We start from the raw sequence: 16,678 nt of genomic DNA, 5'->3' as shown, positions 1-16,678 counted from the left end.
ATGTGACAAAGAAGACCTAAGACAGTTGAGCAACTAGAAGCCTGTATTAGACAAGAATGGGACAACATTCCTATTCCTAAACTTGAGCAACTTGTCTCCTCAGTCCCCAGACGTTTGCAGACTGTTATAAAAAGAAGAGGGGATGCCACACAGTGGTAAACATGGCCTTGTCCCAACTTTTTTGAGATGTGTTGATGCCATGAAATTTAAAATCAACTTATTTTTCCCTTAAAATGATAATTTTTCTCAGTTTAAACATTTGATATGTCATCTATGTTGTATTCTAAATAAAATATTGAAATTTGAAACTTCCACATCATTGCATTCTGTTTTCATTCAACTTTTTTGGAATCGGGTTTGTAGATTAAATATCCAAACCTTTTGCAAGCAACTGTAATTAATCCAGAACATGACTATGTAAAAACAGTAAACCTGGTAAGAATGTATATGGATTACAGAATATGTTTCAGACTTTGCTAAACCAAACAGGCAATTATTTAGTGGTTAGAAGGTCGACTGTAAAACATTAATAATCAGGATGTGCTAAGAAGACTAGAATAGAATAACATATATAAAAAACATGATACAATATATATAATAATAAAGGCCAAAATAAGAATGATCAGTTCTGTTGCCATCAGTGCCGTTGCAACAAGTCCATAAAAGTTGGAGGGATATACTTTGTGTGTATATACTGTATAGGTTTGAGGATATCTGATAATTTGTGATTTGCACTCATATATTTATTTAGCAGTGAGAGTGAATGCATTTGTATCACTAAGTGTATCTGGCCCTGTAAAAATCCTTAGCCATTATATATGAGAGAACAATCTTTGGTCCAGAGAAAACACTGGACCTCATGACCCCCATAAGTTGACCAAAGTACCATTAAAGATCGCCACCAAGTTCAACAGCTGGCAGCACGAATTGTGGGTTGATGAAATTCTTTTGACTCTCACACACACCAAATAGTCTTTGTGCACTGGCCTTGGACACAAATACTTTCAGAATGGCAAACCACATGACATACAGCACAAGGTTTTGTTGAGACTGGGTGATAGAGATGCTAAAGCAGTTTTGCTCCTTTTGAAGTTGTACTAGTTCACTCAAAATGAAAATTCTGTAATCATTTAATCACCTTCATGTCACGACTTTCCTTCATCCCTGAAAAGACAACTCTAGAACTACTGCACTAGCGTCTCCCATTCATTTTCAGCATAGGAAAATATTGCTTGACATCATAGTGTCTATGAAATTGCAGGAAAATCTGAGAGAGAGAGAAAGATAGAAAGAGAGGTTTCAGGTTTACTTGCTGGAATTTGTCTCAAAAGCCATTACTTATGAGCAGATTAAAAAAAACATAGCATTCATTAAAAACATACCTGCAAATCTAATTAGTCTAATGTAAAAACGGTTGTGATAAGCAATGCATAAATAGATAATCCCCCAATGCTGCGGTGAAAAATAGTGGAGCAATATCAGAAAGGAGTTTCTGGACCTCATGACCCCCATAAGTTGACCAAAGTACCATTAAAGATCGCCACCAAGTTCAACAGCTGGCAGCAGGAATTGTGGGTTGATGAAATTCTTTTGACTCTCACACACACACCAAATAGTCTTTGTGCACTGGCCTTGGACACAAATACTTTCAGAATGGCAAACCGCATGACATACAGCACAAGGTTTTGTTGAGACTGGGTGATAGAGATGCTAAAGCAGTTTTGCTCCTTTTGAAGTTGTACTAGTTCACTCAAAATGAAAATTCTGTAATCATTTAATCACCTTCATGTCACGACTTTCCTTCATCCCTGAAAAGACAACTCTAGAACTACTGCACTAGCAAGTCCCATTCATTTTCTGCATAGGAAAATTGATTTTTAAGGACAACTTCTAAAACTGAAACAGGATCTACTATAAGCTTGGATTTTGTTGATCAAAGGTATATGCTTTTGTTGAAGCCATCAGCCTGCATTATTTCAAGTTCATTTTTAAATAATCATGTTTAACAGTGGAATTCCTGGTGAAAAACTACATTACCCATCCAATTAGAAAAGCTCCTCCAATCAGAGGACTACTGCAAGAAAATTGTGCCGAAATAATTCTTTAGCACCCACCCACTCTCATGAAGCACTTCAAATGAAGTAATCGCCATATGCTCTATTTGTATAGTTCTATATTTCTCCATAATTTTTAATTCAATTATGTCATTCGCACTGCTTGATGGGATTGTTTTTTTTCCTTTATTAAAGCCATTAAATACACACTTATACCACTTGTATCTTTGTGTTTTTGCCCAATTTTCAAATACTTAATTGCTTCAAATCAAAGTTGGGATTTAAATCATAGTTGGTTGGTTTGGTTCATGACATTTAATGCTTTAACATTAATGAGAAAAAAAATAAAAAGTTCCAGAACCAAAATGTGGCTGGCCACTGTAGCACTCTGTAGTACATATATGCTAATTGCCAAGCTAATGTGACTCACATTTGTATTTGTTTTTGTGGCAGTATATGAAATATTCATAGCTGCATAAAATTTGTTTAGCGTGCTGAAAAACAAATGTGTGGTCTTACTTTTTGAAGCTTTTGTATGCCGGTCTCAGCATCCATCAACTGCACTAGCTCCTCCTGCATCTGCATCGCCCATTTCTGGGTCCTGTAAACACAGAGAACCAATCAGATTTAGTTATTAATCACTGATCTCACTCATCTTAAAGAACACTTTAAAGGCACAATATGTAATTTTCGCCACTAGAGGGCGTGTATTCAAAATAAACAAAGAGACAAAGGCGTAGTTTGATGACGCAGTGACTGAGTGTGGAATCATGGGAGTTGTCGTCTTCATCCCCACAGCCGAAGAAATCCGACGGGACTCGGGCAGAAATCATGTTCATGGATGAGCTAATGATTTATTAACGTAGTAGAATGAAGCAGGGTGAGCCTGAAAGCCGTCGAAGCGAAACGAGGCCACTAAACAAGTGTGACACACAGCTCGAAAGCAGCAGAGCTTTTATTATACCACAGTCGACCGCTTCCGCTCCTTCTGGTTGTGCGTAAGTGGGGAAAAAAGCAGCGCTGTTTATTCATACTAGATACATTTGAAAGTTCAGTTATAATGCTACTCTGTGCGGTCGTCACCGGTCGATTAAAACGCACAACATATTAAAGCGTCTTTGGTATTTCCATGTTTTCTACAAAACAAAACCGGAAATCGAGGGGTTATGACGTCATTGGCAGGCGACACAATGACACTATGGACACGGTCCGTGTCACTAGTTAAAATTGCTTATTTCTCTGGATTTAAACATTCTTCAAAACATTTGGGATAATGTAAGTACACGAGTCAGCAAAATATATAACACTGTTCTAGTGGTTTTTGGATATTTTAATTAAAAAAAAAATCTTACATATTGTGCCTTTAAGTTCTTCTTCAATACCAGAGCAAAAACTTGAATAAAGTTCAAACATTATAATGACAATTGAACAGTCAGTGATGAAATAAAGAACAATTGCACAAATTTCAAGCATAGATAAATACAACAGAACAAAGTTACAAATAAAATAAGGTCTAACAGTAGCATTCAGCTATAGAAATGTAATTAACTGTATAATAACACTGCACAGTGCTCACTGTATAAATTAAATATGGATAATTTTTTTTAAAGCTGTGTTTTGTTGTTTGGTTAACAAAAATCACACAGACAGCAGCAGGTATTTATAGGCTGCTGTCACTTTAAGACAATGCATAGATCCAATAATGATACATATCCGATTTCTTTCTGTTTACATTCACTTTACATAACAGACTGTGTTTGCGAGACATTTTTCATTAATTCATTTGTCTTGTTGTGGACTGAATAAAGTCTACATTTTATATAACGAGATAATATAGATTGCCCTTACTCTTTCAGTTTGTGCAAACTTTTTTTACAGCAAAAAGTCAATTTTTTTCATTCTTGAAATGAAATTCGTGCCTGTATGGCGATTAAATTTGGTGATTAGATATTGGACTGTCAGGAGAATGAGAGAATATGATGGCGTGGCATTTCTCAACCAGTGTGCATCACATCTGAAGTAAGTGGATTACCATTGGGTTTAGGTTTCCTGAACAACTTCTACGAATGTTGAGTCACTGTGTAAGTTAACGTTAAACCATTGAGGGTGCTTCTGAAACAAGTGAAGCTGCTCTAGGCTTAATGCACATCAGGATGACATAAATTTCTGTCCTGCCTATTGCTATGATTATCATATATGTCAATCACTGCAATTCTGAGAGTTAAATTCAAATTCTGATTATATTTAGCCTAGAAAGCACACAAATCACCAAAAATCTGTCACTCATTTTAGTTCTGTCATGACAACTCTAGGAATGATTAGCATGGTAATACACATGGCAATGTTAATGTATTTGGTCTCGGCAGAACAGATCGGAATAAGTGGAATGCATCCACATACATGCTTTTGTGAGCATGTAAGACATACTGCTGCTGCACATATAACACAGATGAATTTACCCCGCACATATAACATACATGAAATTACCTGTAGCAGATCTATTCAGGTGGAGCTGGGGAAGGTGGAGGGTTTCTTAAAGTGTGCTGTAACGTGCTACAGCGAACACTGGTCAAGTATTTGAATGTTGAACAGCAAGCTCATTGACTGTTGACGCAACAGAAACCAATCAGCTGCACCGTGTAGTAGTGCTGTGTTCGATACGACGATGTATCGTCACAGAGATTTGACGATATGAGTATCCATACAGCTGGCCCTGTATCAATATTGTGGCACGTGTGCAGCAGAGGACCGCGCTTAATTTGAACACAAGAACAGCGTTTAAAATTGAGCAGAAAAGTGTGAGGTTTCTAAAAAATAATGAATAGAGAATAATACATAGGCTATAACTAGGTTTAATCTGGCCGCAGAGGAACACAACTGGGTTGCCTGATATAAAGACACGCAATCCCCAAAACAGAGCTTCACACTTGCGCAATACGGAAATAACAGGCAAGTACTTATCTTTGTCAACCTGGCAACCAGAGAGTGTGTTAATTTGTGCAATGATAACCTACCAGCAATGTAAATATGATTTTTAAAAATATATTAGAATGAGTAGCCTACATTACAATATAAATTTATTAGAACGAGTTCATTATTATTTATGGGCTTAAAAACAAGATGCAAAAAATCAGAATATTGTACCTGGTGGGGGTGCCCAATGTAAACATGAAACATTACCACAGTACATAGATGGTACAGTTATGGAGGCCCTTCAATAGAGGCCAATAGTTAGAAATGGCACTATAGTATGCAGTGTTTAATAAACAGCTGTTTTATTAAATTCTTCTGAGGTGAAGTGCAGTCCCGTATCGTGATATGTAGCGTATCGTGGCATCTGTATCGTGATACATATCGTATCGTGACTTTGCTGGTGATACACAGCCCTACCGTGTAGATGACAATGTACTAGCAGGTTGAGATTAGAGTTAGAAGTTCTCACACAGTTCACAAATATTTACTAGATTTGTATCTATTATTACAGCTTCAGCTGTGGGTGCTCCACACATGCTATCATGACAAAACTGTTGCATTTACTAGTTGCCATATCAACACTATATAGAGAAATAACCAAAATTAGAAAATATGAAGAAGATATCACTGAACATTACATGATAGCAAAAGTAAATTTCTTATACTGGAGTTAATTACTCATCTCAATTTTTAGCGTTTGTTTAAATTGAGACAAATTTTCTATTATTTTAATCTCGATTAAATATTTAATGGAAAAAAATATCAAATGTTTTTTTTTTTTGCCTAAACAATGAAGCTAAATGTGACATTAAGTGTTTTTATATATTTTACCTTTGTTTTATAAATTACAGATTTATTATAATTAATTATAAAATAAATACATTCTAAAATATAATAAATCATAAATAAATTAAACATCAATTAAATAAATAATTATATATGTGTTTTAAAGTTTGAATAAAAATAAATAAATAAATAAAATAGAATGCTCTTCTGTCCAGAGGAGGGGGGGGGGGGGGTTTTTTTTGACAAAAAAAAAAAAAAAAAAAGGGGGGAAAAAAAACAAGACCAGCTCAAACCCAACCAAGTCTTATTCCAAATCAATTCCTCTCTCTGATCCCTTCTGGTGAGATGAATCATTGAAACTAACCATTGTTATGGATCAAGAGTGCCCGAATGTAACTCATTCAACAATGCATGAAGACAGGAAAAGACTGCCAGCCCCTATTAGTTTAGCTGATGAAATTCAATTGAAACTCTCTTCATGAGATTACAACAGCAGTATGATCATAACCACCACAGTAGCCATAAAAACAGAGCACGTACATGCTAAGTATAGTGCTGCAGCTTGGGGGAAAATGGATGTGGTGAAAAAAAAAGGGACGGAAACTTGGAGCAGTGAATGGAAAATTGAGATAAGATCCCGTTTGGTCCCCCCCTCCAAGTTCTCTGGAAAGGGAAGCTGGGGGCAGGGGCGACCCAGCGAGCTGTAAAACATTATGTACTGTAAATAGTTTATGAAACGCACTAATACTGATTGGTACTCAAGAAACATTTCTAATTATTATCAATCTTGAAAACCGTTGTGATGCTTAATATTTTTGTGTTAACTGTGATACTTTTTTTCTTTGATGAATAGAAAATTCATAAGAACAGCATTTATTACTGTCACTTTTGATCAATTTAATGTTTTTTTCCTGAATAAAATTATTAATTTCTTTACAAAAATCATTAAAAACCTTTAAACGGTATACATACATAAAATCATTTTATATGTGATGGATTAGGAAGATAAAGTGGCTTAAACTGCTAACAAACGTAGTATGAGGTGTCTGTCAACTGAAAGTACGTTTAGACTGTACCATAAAAAACACAAGCTCTCTCTCGCCCTCTTTCTCCATTTTAACCACTCCCTGAGGAAGTCAGTGCTGTTTCTGTGTTCAGAGCCACATTAGACCTACATGTCTCTAATACTTTGGAAATATATGACTTTATATGACTATAACTTTAATATTAAGAGCGCTAAATGGTAACATTTTTGGTCATTGTAAAAATAGTTTTTACAGTTCTGACCTTTACAGAGTGCTTCAACTGTAAACTGGGAACCAATTTAGAGTCTGTAAAAATAGTTTAGCAAAGACAGGAAAGAGTGAGCATTGCTCCATTTTATGCCACAATGTCATCGCTCGACCAGCTGTCTGGAACCATGTGGGTTGTTAAAATCTGAGCCAAATGGCCTCTTAATGGACCCCTCAAGCAATCAAAGTTCTCCACAAATTATGTTCACACATCAACAGGTGCTGCTAGTTCAAGTACAGAATAAACATCAGGTGGGACAAAAGTACAGGAACATTCAGTGACAAAAGCCAATCACAGTGAAATGCACACTGGGAATAAACTATAAGCAAAGCAAACATCCTATGAGATAAGACGCATGACCAACCAATGGGCTCAACACACGACACATATGTATCCATCCAATGAGGATGAGTAACACGTCAAGCAGCCCTCAAATAGAGTGTATGAGTCAGGTTTACATCACTGGATCTTGACCTCTGGCTGCAGTTCTCCCACCCCAACAAAAACACACATGTACAAACAAATTGTCATCCCCATATACAGTGGGGCAAATAAGTATTTGATACACTGCCGATTTTTCAAGTTTTCCCACTTACAAAGAATGGAGAGAGCTGTAATTTTCATCGTAGGTACACCTCAACTGTGAGAGACCGAATCAAAAAAAAAAAATCCAGAAAATAACATTGTATGATTTTTTAATAATTAATTTCCATTTTATTGCATGAAATAAGTATTTGATACAATAGAAAAATAGAACGTAATATTTGGTACAGAAACCTTTGTTTACAATTACAGAGGTCAGACGCTTCCTGTAGTTCTTGACCAGGTTTGCAGACACTGCAGCAGGGATTTTGGCCCACTCCTCCATACAGGTGTTCTCCAGATCTTTCAGGTTTTGGGGCTGTCGCTGGGCAACATGGAGTTTCAGCTCCCTCCATAGATTTTCTATTGGGTTCAGGTCTCCTAAGACATCGAGAGTCACGCAGACCTATAACAACCCAGCCACAACACATAATTGCGAATTACATGCCTTACCTTAACACAGAATCCACCACAGAGTCCAACGTTTATATTTTTTCTACGAATCTTTGAGTTAACATGTACTAAACGAGTGGAATTTGCACCGCTGCGCCCCCACACCTTGATGCTCATGACAAGAATAGCATTTTTGCAATTTTACACATTATAATCTAAGATGATCACATTACACAAAACTGAAATTGCACGTCAAAATAACACATTGTCAATATTTTTTGAGACCCCCCAAAATTTCACAAATCACGTTTTCAGGGGAGCCCATGTCTTATTAAGGGGAGCCGAGCTCCCCCTAGCTCGCACCCTGTATATATGGATATATATACAGTCAAACGAGCAACATTCTCCTGGCATCTGCCAAACCCATACTCGACCATCAAACTGCCAATCAGAGAAGCATAATTCGTCACTCCACAGAACAAGTTTCCTCTACTCCATAGTCCAGTGGCGGCATGCTTTACATCCCTCCATCCAGTGCTTGGCATTGTACTTGGTGATGTGAGGCTTGCATGCAGCTGCTTGGCCTTGGAAGCCCATTCCATGAAGCAGGAAGTTTTTGTGCTGATATTAATGCTAGTGGAAGTTTGGAACTCTTCGTCTATGGAATCAGCAGAGTGTTGGCGACTTTTGCTCACCATGCGCCTTGATGATCCCGCTCTGTGACTTTACGTGGTCTGCTGTTCCTAAACGATTCCACTTTCCAGTAATAATACTTACAGTTGACCGTGGAATATCTAGCAAGGATAAGATTTCACAAACTTATTGCAATAGTGGCATCTTATCACAGTACCACGTTTGAATTTACTGAGCTCTTCAGAACGATGACAACGCTTGATTTTATATATCTGTGGCAATGGGTCTGATTGAAACATCTATTCAATAATTCAGAGGTCTATTCTAATGCTTTTATCCATATAGTGTATACATACATACCTATTTATATATACACACATACAGTTGTGGTCAAAAGTTTACATACTCTTTGCGGTATCTGCAAAATGTTAATTGTTTTACCAAAATAAGAGGGATCTTACAAAATGCATGATTTTTTTTTTTTTATCTAGTACTGACCTGAATAAGATATTTCACATAAAAGACATTTACATATAGTCCACAAGAGAAAATAAGAGTTGAATTTATAAAAATGGCTCCGCTCAAAAGTTTACATACGCTTGATTCTTAATACTGTGTTGACATTTTACTATTTTGTAGCTTACTATTATTATTATTATTAATATCCACTAGCATTTTCAACATATTCAACATTTTTAACATGTCAAATATACAAGTTGGGGTGTTTTCACTTTGATTTGATGCTCTTGCTTTGAGAGTAGCCACACCTGAGCTCATTAAATCAGATATGTGAATATTCACCTCTGCTACAATGCCAACCTGTGACTCTATGTTGCTGTGGGGATCTACAGGTGTCAAAACAGTCCATTCACACCTACAAACAGATGCTCCTGGGATCCAGGTGAAAACACCAGAAACAGCTGAAAACAAGCAACAGGTGTGTACAGTATGTTGGTGACTAAAACTGAGCTCAATTCACACAATGGCAGCTTAGCTTTAAGCCTTCAGAACTGAAACTGAGCTAATCCACCTCTCAGACTGCCAGGGATGCAAAAAATGGAGCAACATATGCACTGCACTACATTTAATTATGTCTTATAATTATGAGGAAAAACTAGTAGCAAACCTGACACAAGAAAGCAGAAATAAACAAGCCACCTTCCTCTGCTGTTACTCTCTCACTTCATCTGTTTAGCACTTTCTCTGCTTCATTTTTGCTTCACTCTCACTCTCCTGTCTGTCAGTATCTATCTTGCGCTTTCTGAGGGTGAAATTTGTAAATGGAAAAAAAAAAAACAAGGCATGATGACAACATAGTACTCTGTTGTCTGGCGAGATCACATAGAGACAATGATCTCGAATTGAATTATTTTAGATATATATTAGCTTGTATTAAGGGACATTATAAAGAGTCCCATTTATACTGTGAAGAATAAAAATATTACATGTAAAATATTAACCTGAAAATATTAAGCATACTTAAACCTGAAGAGAAACTTAAAATATGGCTGACAATATAAATAAATATTAAATAACTGTTATCAATCTCAAGATTTCTGAATTTATTTATTGAAACAGTGCTATCAAATTCAGTACATTTTAACAAATGCATTTTATTTTAATGTATCTATTAATTTATTAGCTATATATTTAACAAACTATGGCTGTCAATATAAATTAATTATTTAAAAAATGTGATTAATGTTTCTGATTTCAGTGAAACAGTAATATCAATTTAAAGTAAATTGTAACTAATTCATTTTAATTGATCTATTATTGATTTACTTTATTATTGATTTAATTGATTAATCTAATGATTTCTGAATTTAGAGAAACAGAAATAACAAATGTCATAATATACATTTAAATATATATATATATTTTTTTTTCTGAACTTTTCCACAGATCCCGTAGGATCCCCTGAAAGTTGCCGAAACCCAATTTACTGCATCCTTGCACTTGGTATCATGCAAATTCCGATTTTCAAAAAAAAAATTCTTAATGAATCAGGTACTAAAATAATGCAGACTGCATGTGCATCTAAACAATGCTAAAAGCAGCTGCGGTTCATTCTTAGAATATTCCCTCCTTTTTGTCCCTACAGTTCAGTGGTGAAGATTCTTGCACAGAAGAGGTTTAATTCAATCACACTCAGTAATATACAAGAGCTGTGTGTGTATGTGAGAAATGTGTGAAAGAGAGAGAGAACGAGACCGGTAAACCCTCTGAAAAATTGCAATGACATTTTGCATTTTCATAATTTTCAAAAATTTTATTAATGCTGCATATGAATATTTCATATTAACTCATTCATTACCAGCAACTGATCTGAGCAGGACTATTATAGGACTGTACAAAATGAATGTTCTTAGGAACTCGCATTAATCTGAGGTAACCTAGTGTGTTGCATTTGCATGCTCCGTTAACCAGCGATGACACCCAAGATAAAAAAAACACTGGAGAATGTTCAGTGGGGCTGTCGCTGTGACCCACCTGCAACCCAAATTCCGTTGACTGGCTATATTCAGCACAGTACCATCAGCACAACTTGCGCGGCTCTCGTTCCCACTGTCAAGGTGGGAGGGGCTGGAGCCAGACAAAGTCACAGTGACATTGTGAATGACCAGGGATGTTCTCCTAATACAGACTGTTGTATTATTAGAAACTGTTGAAACGGAGCCAGCCTGCATTGCCGTGCTTTCAGGCAATCATTTCATGCACACAAAGAAAGAGATATAGTGCCAAGAAAAAGTATGTGAACCCAAGTATTGGCAAACTTCAGCTAACACCACACAAACAACTATACTCTTTCATATCTTCATTGAACACATCTAACTTTTTGAGCAGGCTGAACCTTTGTGTGTGTGTGTGCGCGTTTTTGTGACAAATGAGGACATACATTTGTATAATGACAAAGGTATTACAAGGAGAAGGTGACTTTTCAGGACATTACCCCATGTCCCCACTTTTCAAAATGCTTATAAATCACAGAATGGAGTGTATTGAAAAACTGAAATAGCACAAAGTTTCCTGTAAGGGGTAGGTTTAGGGGTAGGGTTGGTGAAGGGCAATAGAATATACGGTCTGTATGGTTTTTATACTGTACTTTAAGCTTTGATGGCTTAAAGTTCCCCTTCAGTACTCATTTCATGAAAAAAAAAAAAGCAGTTTGGACATTCTTCGGAAAGTAGATATTAAGGGCTCAGGAACAAAATAAGAATAAAACCTACATTTTTGGTGAACTGTATAGTTCGGCTATAGATTGGAAGTCTATTCCACCAAAACTTTCAAGCTTCAAAAAGTTCATAAAGACAAAGATCAATGATCAATGTGACTAAACGCCTAAAATAAATCTGTTCATCATATAAAATGATCGTCTCTTCAGAAAACTTGTAAATAAACCGGATTAATGCATATGGATTACTTTTACAATGCCTTTGTGAACTTTTTGAAGCTTAAAAGTTTTAGTGGAATTGATTTGTACTGGAAGGACAGAAATCTCTCCGGTTTCATTAAAAATCCAATGTGTTTCGAAGATGAACAAGTGTCTTATGTGGTTGAAACGCTGCTGAGGGTGAGTAATTAATGTCATAATTTTCATTTTTGGATGAACAATCCCTTTAAGGTCAGACTTGGTGGAAAGCTGAAGGAATGAATGCAACTACAATAGCATATATATATTTTTGGATGTAATATTTTTGTCTATGCCTGTCTTGTTGAGCTCGTAAAATCTGCATCTTTCTCTCTCGGGACTGAGCATCCCTTAGGTGCTGATATTGAAATTACTGATTAAAACTGATGTCAGAATGAATTGCAAATTGTGAAGCCGAAATCTAAATATGCACTTTGTGCATTCTGCCACAGAGGGGTGAGATTGTGTATGTGCGTGAGTGAGTCCATCGAGGAGAGTGTAGGGTTTCTTTACACATTAGTAATCTCCTCTGGCAACCGAAGCTGTCTCCACAAATATATCTCTCCTCCTTTCTGTCCCTCTTTTTCTCCTTCCTTCACTCATGGTCAGGACATCTGTCTGTCTCATTATAGCACATATAGTCTTAGAAACAGACGTCAAGATGCACATGTATGTTGAGCCCAGAGTATCTCAAGTTCACCAATGCAATGTTAACATATCATATTCTAACCTTAACTAAACTTAACCTCAACCCTATACAGTAACCATGGCAACACACATTGACATGTACTTTTACTCCTCATTCAATAACACATTATATCATCCTGACAGCCCGAAAATGCTTTTCGGGGAATTCCTTATGACCATTTTGGATCATCTTTTTCATTTTATTCCCTTTCAACTTTCATTCCTTGAGCTATTCTCATCCTAAATATACTTGTTTTCTCTTCAACCATCTCTCCTATTGCTAAATTGACACACACACATCTCTCCTTCACTCTTCATTACGGGCTTTGTACAGCTTCTCATGCATCAGTTATAAACAGTGAAATTGGCCTGTGAGGGGAAATGTCAAATTGATATCAACCTGTCCACCTCCCTTACAAAAATTTGCCATGGTTTTACTACAAATAAAACCTTTTGCTACACTAACCATAGTCTAACCATGGCATTTGTAGTAAAATTGTGGTTATACAAATGGTACTCAATCTGTCAAAAAAAACCATGGTTACTACACTATGATAAAACCATCATTATTTTTCATAAGGGCTATGTAGAGAGATGCAGCCTAAGTGACTAAACACTGGCTAAATGCTGGTAAAGCAGTGGCTGAAAACTGACTCAATATGGCTAATATACTGAGAAAAGTATGCTTTAACATTATATGTAACATTTTCATTTTTGATTATTCGGTCAGGTTTTGGCCAGACAGAATCTGCACACAGGCTGAATGTTAATATAGGTATCTGTAAATCCACTCGCTGACAGCAGGTGGCGCTTATGGAAAAGCTGAATTAGAGCCGTTTCCTGTAACCTCCGTGGACAAAGCAGTGTTGCGATTAAGAACACTTCCTTTAGGTATTACATGGAGCGAAGATGAAAACAAAATGCCATCGAATCGTTTCTGAAGACAGTCAGAACCTTCAGAGGTACATTCATATAATTAATTCATTAATATATTCATTTGTATAATTCTTTTAAAACCTCCCAGCTTTTCCGCCCTGTTTTCACTCAAAACGAAACTACTCTGCGTGCTGTGAACACGTGAGGCTGTTACTTAAAACTGTGCTTCATGCTGGTTAGTATTTATTTATCGCGAGTTGTTCAAATCGTGGTAATCTAATCCAGTTTTAATGATAATTAAAAGATGAAACGGTAATACTAATTGTCGGGAATTTTTTCATGATTTATCGTCAAACCGGTAATCGTTACATCCCTAGTTGGAGGATTTCGATATAAGCCAAGAGGAGACAAACTTTGCTTCCTTTGCTCCTGTAAACAAACTTTGGTTCTCACCGGAGCTTACGTTACGTCTACGTCATCTGCTGGAATGCCACTCTCTCGTGAACGCGTGTACGACAGTTAGCGGAAATTAGAGATTATGTTTATGTTTTATATGGATATTTTTCTTACAAAAACGCATCGATTCGCTTCAGAAGGCCTTTATTATCCCTCCCCCCAGAGCTGTGTGGAGCACTTTTATGATGGATGGACACAGTTTATTGGACTTCTACTGGACTGTTGAATATCACCCATTCACTGCCATTATAAAGCTGGGAAGAGCCCGGACATTTTTGAATATAACTCCTATTGTATTCGTCTGAAAGAAGAAAGTCATAAACACCGAGGATGGATTGAGGGTGAGTAAATCATGGGGTAATTTTCATTTTTGGGTGAATTATCCCTTTTATGCATCCTTGCTGAATAAAACTATTAATTAAAAAAAAAAAAAACTTGTGAATGTTAAAGGGTATATAACAAAGTATTGAGAATTTTGTTATTGACCAAATACTTATTTTCCACCATAATTTGCAAATAAATTCTTTAAAAATCCTACAATGTGATTTTCTGGATTTTTTTTCTCATTTTGTCTCTCATAGTTGAGGTATACCTGTGATGAAAATTACAGGCCTCTCTCATCTTTTTAAGTGGGAGAACTTGCACAATTGGTGGCTGACTAAATACTTTTTTTCCCCACTGTATATATATATATATAATTCATTCACTAATAGGATGTCACGGAACATGCCAAAAAGAAAGAGTTTTCACAAAGAAGCTCATTAAATTTCATAAAAGGAGCCCCTACCAAGTATTGAGTACATGTACAGTAAATGAACATACTTTCCAGAAGGCCAACAATTCACTAAAAATGTTTTTTTTTATTGGTCTTATGAAGTATTCTAATTTGTTGAGATAGTGAATTGGTGGGTTTTTGTTAAATGTGAGCCAAAATCATCACAATTAAAAGAACCAAAGACTTAAACTACTTCAGTCTGTGTGCATTTAATTTATTTAATACACGAGTTTCACAATTTGAGTTGAATTACTGAAATAAATGAACTTTTCCACGACATTCTAATTTATTGAGATGCACCTGTATGTTCATCACACATTGTCTCCTTGAAATGCAGTAAACGAGTCATCTGAACTAGGCTACTTTCATGCTACTTCTATGGGCATTTTGTGTTCTATTTTGAGGCTTGATATCTTCAGTCACCATTCAATGTCACTCTATAGTAAAGAAATTCTCCAAAATGTATTTTTTGTGCCATAATGAAAATACCTAACGACATGAATAATGATTACCCTTTACAGATTTGTTACTTTTTTATGAACTATCCCTTTAACTTAACACGCCGCCGCGGAAACGCAACGCAACGGCCAAAGACGTCCGTCTGACGCATGTGTATCTACACAGACCAACAACTCTATCAAAAATAGCGCATACGGAACGCGAAACGCGTCCTGTGTAAACGCATCCTCAAACGTGTCTACCTTCCGCACTTGGAATACAAAAACTTTAAAGTGTTTTGCAATTATTGTCAACAAAAATTGTTGATAGCAAGAAGTGCGACAACTCAGTAATCATAACAATAATAGCCAGTTTTGTGCTGTTTACTTACAGATGGGAGTCGGGAAACTGTATAGCGCTTCCACAGCTGAATAAAGACAGAAGTAGAAGAAGAGCAGCGGACAATCTGAGCTGTGCTTGACTGGCCAGCAAACTCACCAGACCTGAACCCCATAGAGAATCTATGGGGTATTGTCAAGAGGAAAATTAGAAACAAGAGACCAAAAAATGCAGATGAGCTGAAGGCCACTGTCAAAGAAACCTGGGCTTCCATACCACCTCAGCAGTGCCACAAACTGATCACCTCCATGCCACGCCGAATTGAGGCAGTAATTAAAGCAAAAGGAGCCCCTACCAAGTATTGAGTACATGTACAGTAAATGAACATACTTTCCAGAAGGCCAACAATTCACTAAAAATGTTTTTTTTTATTGGTGTTATGAAGTATTCTAATTTGTTGAGATTGTGAATTGGTGGGTTTTTGTTAAATGTGAGCCAAAATCATCACAATTAAAAGAACCAAAGACTTAAACTACTTCAGTCTGTGTGCATTTAATTTATTTAATACACGAGTTTCACAATTTGAGTTGAATTACTGAAATAAATGAACTTTTCCACGACATTCTAATTTATTGAGATGCACCTGTATGTTCATCACACATTGTCTCCTTGAAATGCAGTAAACGAGTCATCTGAACTAGGCTACTTTCATGCTACTTCTATGGGCATTTTGTGTTCTATTTTGAGGCTTGATATCTTCAGTCACCATTCAATGTCACTCTATAGTAAAGAAATTCTCCAAAATGTATTTTTTGTGCCATAATGAAAATACCTAACGACATGAATAATGATTACCCTTTACAGATTTGTTACTTTTTTATGAACTATCCCTTTAACTTAACACGCCGCCGCGGAAACGCAACGCAACGGCCAAAGACGTCCGTCTGACGCATGTGTATCTACACAGACCAACAACTCTAT

At 36.4% G+C, this 16,678-nt stretch overlaps 1 long non-coding RNA gene across 1 annotated transcript; it reads right to left on the bottom strand.

The window, feature by feature from the left end:
• Window positions 1-1,228: 1,228 nt before the first annotated feature.
• On the bottom strand, window positions 1,229-15,823 carry LOC107557312 (uncharacterized). The gene is made up of 3 exons (XR_001605380.1): window positions 15,750-15,823; window positions 2,574-2,655; window positions 1,229-1,267 (listed from the first exon to the last, which is right to left on the bottom strand). It is a non-coding gene; the product is annotated as an uncharacterized lncRNA (long non-coding RNA).
• Window positions 15,824-16,678: the final 855 nt, after the last annotated feature.

This window comes from Sinocyclocheilus grahami, unplaced genomic scaffold (assembly GCF_001515645.1).
Source record: "Sinocyclocheilus grahami isolate Dianchi unplaced genomic scaffold, SAMN03320097.WGS_v1.1 scaffold597.1, whole genome shotgun sequence".
Taxonomy (NCBI): domain Eukaryota; kingdom Metazoa; phylum Chordata; class Actinopteri; order Cypriniformes; family Cyprinidae; genus Sinocyclocheilus; species Sinocyclocheilus grahami.
The sequence above is the reverse complement of the archived record's forward strand: the minus strand, read 5'-3'. Positions and strand labels throughout refer to the sequence as shown.